The sequence below is a fragment of the Mytilus edulis genome, chromosome 5, assembly GCF_963676685.1.
Source record: "Mytilus edulis chromosome 5, xbMytEdul2.2, whole genome shotgun sequence".
Taxonomy (NCBI): domain Eukaryota; kingdom Metazoa; phylum Mollusca; class Bivalvia; order Mytilida; family Mytilidae; genus Mytilus; species Mytilus edulis.
The window spans coordinates 9,665,160-9,671,059 of record NC_092348.1 but is presented as its reverse complement, the minus strand read 5'-3'; the positions used below and the strand labels follow the sequence as shown (position 1 = coordinate 9,671,059).

The following is a 5,900-nucleotide window of genomic DNA, read 5'->3' as shown; positions in this document are numbered from 1 at the left end:
GTCTATTTTTAGATCCAATGAAAAAATAGTTTTCTTCAAATTTTCCAGATCTAAATTTCCAAGTTATATTTAAAACCAATGTAATACATTATTTCTGATTATTTTAACACCAACGCAATATTTCAAACTTTAGAAACAACCTAGCTAAATAACGACGAACATGACTATTTCTAAAGGTAAGTGTATCTGATAATATTTTACAGTAAATGCATACTATTCGGTAATGTGTAAAAATTCAGAATATAAAGTAATTTAGAAATTTGTTGCAAAAATGTAAAGTTGATTAATAATTTTGAATTGTATAAATTTCAATAATGACTTATTATAATAACCTTTTAAGTTTAAGTCAAATAAATTGTACATATACATAGCAATTTAGCCTGAATTTACTCATTCTAGATGAAATATCGGCGAGCGAAAACTGTGAAACACAACCTTTACACGAACCAGATTTCACACAAAAAAACTTTGAATCCAGTGCCAATACAATACAGTATTGCGAATTGTGTGTTGATAACAATGGAGCAGTTTACAGATGCAGAGATTGTGCTAAAAACATTTGTAACTATTGCAAATTGTATCATACCAAAGTATGGAAGGTGATGGGACATGATATTTGTAGACTGGATGAAATAAATTAGCATTTGAATTCGATGATTACACAGAAATTCAACTTACAGATATAACTTATTATTCAATGTAATATAAATGTATCTTAAATCTGTTTAATAAAAAAATAATCTTGATTTCGCTGTCCATTGTTTCTTGAGGGCTTTGATTGATAAGATGTACTGTAGAACTGTTGATAAGGCAGTTACTTGACCAAAAGGCTTTCAAAAAATAAATAAATTAGCAATAAATAAATTAATACCCAAAAAGTAAAAGGAGAAGAAGGTACACATCATACATCGCATTTAACTTATTACTTGATAAGATGGTGATTTTTATACAAGCATTTAAATGGGTCACCAAATTTATGGGAAATTGTTGAATTAGTTTTTTTTCATCAGTTAGTAACAAATTAAACAAGTAAACCAACGGCCGATTGGGGATTAAACAATAAACGAAAAACAACTATGTAACACAGAAACAAATGACAACCACTGAATTGCAGGTTCCTAATTTTCGAAATATACAGAATGAACATGTGGTGGTGCGATACATTTTTCTAAATGCTCAGCTATCTCCTAACCTGTATCAAAGGTGTAACAGCGCAACGTACAAACTTTTGTTCGCTTAAAAGTCAATTCGAATATTTTATGCATATGTAGGTGGGGAAAATAAGATAATTCTAGTGGAGTTAAGGAAGTCAAATTTTGACAATAAGCCAGAGTCATATTTCGTAGTCTACCTTAAAAACACGGTTGTCATTTGCTATATCAACATAAGTATCGTGAAAGAAACGTAGCAGTTATCAAGTATTGCCATTGGATCGTGAATGCAATTTGTCTCAAAATGAATCAATTATCGTATAATCAAAAGGCTAAAAAGTAAGATCCAAGAAAGTTGTCTGTCAAAATGGTTCAACATTTAAACCATATCTGAGAAAAAGTCAAAGTTTAAAAGTTCATCGTTTATTTTACAATTATTTTCAACAAAATACATTTAGACGATAAACTAGTATTTGATAAGAGAACGATATAAAGTAAAAACAGAAGTCCACGAGGATGGTTTATTCTACAATACACAAAGTTTGCAACGATGGATCATTTCAGTTTATCTTTAAAATGTAAAAAGATAGACCCCAAATCAATATGATATACCACGTGTCCTGTTTGATATCTTCGATGGACAAAGCATTACACTAAAACATGCAATTCCCCGACAATTTCTTTACGAAAAAAAAAAATAACCCATTTAATAATATCATTTTGCTTCCTATACAAGAATGGAATCGATTAAAAAAAATAACAGTACAATATATATGCAGTCCTATAAAACATTTCTGGAGTGTTGGGTACCACAAGTAATCTGGTCTTTGTTAGTTTGTTTCGATTAAAGTTTAGTTCATTTATGTTTCGGAATTAATTGTTTTAAGTGGGACATCCATTTTCGCTGAAAACTGTGAAGAATACATTATTTTAAAGGGACCAGCTGAAACCCGCCTCCAGGGGCTTCATGTTTTTGCTTTGGTGAAGATCCATTAGTGGCCTTGTGCTGTTTCTTCTTGACTCTTTGACACGCCCCTTTTACCGCTTTCAATTTTATGCAAACTACTACAAGTAAATGAGTCTACTATAAACAACGAAATTATGTGCACAAAATGTGGTGTCTTCATCCTTTCAGAGATTTTGGGACATACTCATGTTTTCTTACATTTTTTTTAACATAATTTAAAAAGCTGCCTATCCAACATTCAAAATTTATTACATCCATTTAAATCCATTATGCAGGTATTTATTTTTATTAATGAAAAGAAACAATAAACACATAATTTCAATACGGCAAATACATATTGATGAAAAAAATGATCGAAAAGGATTCAAACCGCAACGTATGGCTTTGCTAAATATATCTGTTTTTTTTTATTTGTATAGTTCCTTCGAGAAAATCAATTCAAATGAGTTTCTTAAAGAATAAAATTTGTATTTAAAAGAGGGACGAAAGATACCAATGGGACAGTTAAACTCATAAATCTAAAACAAACTGACAACGCCATGGCTAAAAATGAAAAAGACAAACAAACAACAGCACACATGACACAACATAGAAAACTAAAGAATAAACAACACGAACCCCACCAAAAAACTAGGGGTGAACTCAGGTGCTCCGGAAGGGTAAGCAGATCCTGCTCAACATGTGGCATCCGTCGTGTTGCTTATGTGATAAAAAATCTGGTAAATAGTTTAATTCGGTAGGTCACATTCATAAATGGGAAGGAGATTGTAGTTACGACGTAAGGAACATTTCCATAACGGTCAACCAACTCGTGATGGCGTCCGTAAAATTTACGAAGGGATGATTTTAACTTCACCATTTGGAACTCTTAATATTTAATTACATTTTCATTAATATCATTCTAGTAATCATTCGTTCATTGTTTAATCATACGTTTTTTGATTGAGTTAAGTCTGCCAATTGATATTTTATCGTATGTTTTTCTTTGTTGTGATGTTATGCTATTGTTTCAGAAAAAGGGAGAAGGTTTGGATCCATTAAAACGTTTAATCCCGCTGCAAATGTTTGCACCTGTCCTAAGTCAGGAATCTGATGTACAGTAGTTGTCGTTTGTTTATGTAATATATACGTGTTTCTCGTTTCTCGTTTTGTTTATATAGATTAGACCGTTGGTTTTCCCGTTTGAATGGTTTTACACTAGTAATTTTGGGGCCCTTTATAGCTTGTTGTTCGGTGTGAGCCAAGGCTCCGTGTTGAAGGCCGTACTTTAACCTATAATGGTTTACTTTTTAAATTGTTATTTGTATGGAGAGTTGTCTCATTGACACTCACACCACATCTTCCTATATCTAGTAGAATTTTAACATGTTCTAATCAATCAAAAAAGAACAATCGTGAAATAAATGTACTACTAAGAATAAAAAGAAATAGGAAGTTATGTCTATGGTTTCTATTTATAAAGTATTGAAATAATGAATTTATAGTAATTTTCAATTTGGAAAAACCTGGACTCAAAAAACCATTTCTAATTTTAAACCAATTGCAATTTGAATTACATATACAAATATATAATTGGCTCAAATATTTCTAATTTTAAACCAATTGCAATTGGAATTACATATATAAATATATAATTGCCTCAAACACAATTACAATGTTAGGCCCATATTTCAGAAAATAAATACGGCATAGCGAACACAAATAAATTGAAAATTGGTGAATATCCAAATAGTTTTCCTTTTGTTCTTGTGAAGTCATAGTTGGCAGGATTTATGAACATATACTCCTCTTTTTCATATAAATATGAAAAACGTTTCAAACATTATTAAATAACTCACAGATATTCAATTGTCATATTCAATTCATGGTATGATGGTGTTAAATGGTTAGATTAAGACTGTTTGTATTACGTCAATGGTTATGACTAAATGTAAAAGCAATTGATACAATTATTGTGACTAAATCCGCACCTCATGTCATTTAGACTTTATGTGGCACCCGTCGTGTTGATTATGTTATTACAAATCCGGTAAACAGTCTAAATTCGTGAAAAGGGAAGGATATTGTAGTTACGACATAAGGGACATATCCGATATCATCTGTGAAACGGTTATTCCAAAACGGTCAATCAACTCGCTATGGCGGCCGTAAAATTTACGAAAGGATGATGTCAACTTCAACATTTGGAACTCTGGTTTTAATAGATTCCCTGTGAGCAGCAGTTCTCTATCAAGGAAATCATGATAGGAAATACAAGCCTGGGAATATAGTATCAATTGTGAGATATATACTCCGTATGCAGGCGCTGCTGTAATGTTGCAACATAGAAATGGAAAGTCCCCCTTATGGAAATATAAACCTCTGGCACATAGTTGCGGTAGCAGTATGGCTATGCTGCGGCTTTGTTGCTGCAAACTGTTGCGGCATCGATGCAGCGATAGCATATTTCGTATGCAAATTAGTTTTCTGGCACCATAATTGCGGCTATATTCTGGCATCGTTGCGGCAATATTCTTGCATCATGTTGCGGCACTGATGCGGCTATAGCGTATTTCGTATGCAAATTAGTTTTCTGGCATTATTGTGGCGCTGTTGCGGCGCTAATACGGCTATATTCTTGCATCATTTTAGTGACAAAACATGCGAATAGGCCGTGCTTTGTATAAAATGTATTGTGCCGGCAAAAACTAGTTGTCAATGCATATATATGACATGCATTCATGCATTATAAATTTGTATGCACAGGCACATAAAATAAATGTCAGCGGTATCTGCATAAAAAATAATGAAATTTTTAATGTGCCCTAAGTTTAGCAAATAATGTTGTGTTATTTACCAAACAAGTATGCAATTAAACTGCTGCAAAAAAACCCACAAACTTCACCGATACATGTATAGTGAACTCAGATGAGGCCATGTTATTGAAATACACAATGCAAGATTGATCTTTTCTATACATGCAATTACTTGATATGAGTTTACTTACAAGTCTTCAAATCTTCCAAAAAAAACCAGCTAGAACACCAAATTCTTCAATACAATTATAATCACAAGCAACATGGTGGATTTCTAACACACTAGTACAGGGAATAGCTAAAAACGCTGGAAGTGACATCATCAAATTTTCTGGCTATATTGCGGTGCTCATTAATTTTGAAAGGAATTAGTGTCACAATGATGCCAGAACAATGCCGCTAGCAGCATCATCCGGCACTACTCCGGCAACAATCCTCTTGCAACCTGATTAGGTTGCAGCTTTAAAGCCGCAACGCTGCGGCAATGCTACAGCAACATTTTAAATTTCATAAGGGGGCCACTATTGGGAAGCTGAAATCATCTCTTTTGTCGTAAAGTTTTGTTTTCAACCGACCTTCATTGTCAATTTCTAGATGTAAGTCAAGATATGAGGCAGACTTAACTGTATCTGTATAGTAACCTTAATAATGATAAAGACTTCGTACTAAACTCTGAAATATTTAAAAGAATCTAAAATTAAAAGTCATACAAGAGTTACAAATGCCAGAGTCTCCTGTGGGACAGGCGCAAAAAAGAGGCGGGGTTAAACTGTTTTTGACATCTCAACCATCCCCTATACCTCTAGCCAATGTAGAAAAACACACACACGTCAATATGCACAATAAAACTCAGTTTCAAAAAAGCATTGACGTAGCGCATTCTGTATTCAGCTTTTAGTTTTTTTTTCAAAGCATTTCTTTAACATTGTCACGGATAACTATGGCAAGCCGTTTTACTATTTATTTGAATTTCAAGATATCCTTTAA

General features: G+C 32.8%; 1 long non-coding RNA gene across 1 annotated transcript; it reads left to right on the top strand.

Annotated features, from left to right (window-relative positions):
* The first annotated feature begins 87 nt into the window (after nucleotides 1–87).
* Nucleotides 88–746, top strand: LOC139522290 (uncharacterized). The gene is made up of 2 exons (XR_011664374.1): nucleotides 88–176; nucleotides 400–746. It is a non-coding gene; the product is annotated as an uncharacterized lncRNA (long non-coding RNA).
* The last annotated feature ends 5,154 nt before the right edge of the window (nucleotides 747–5,900 follow it).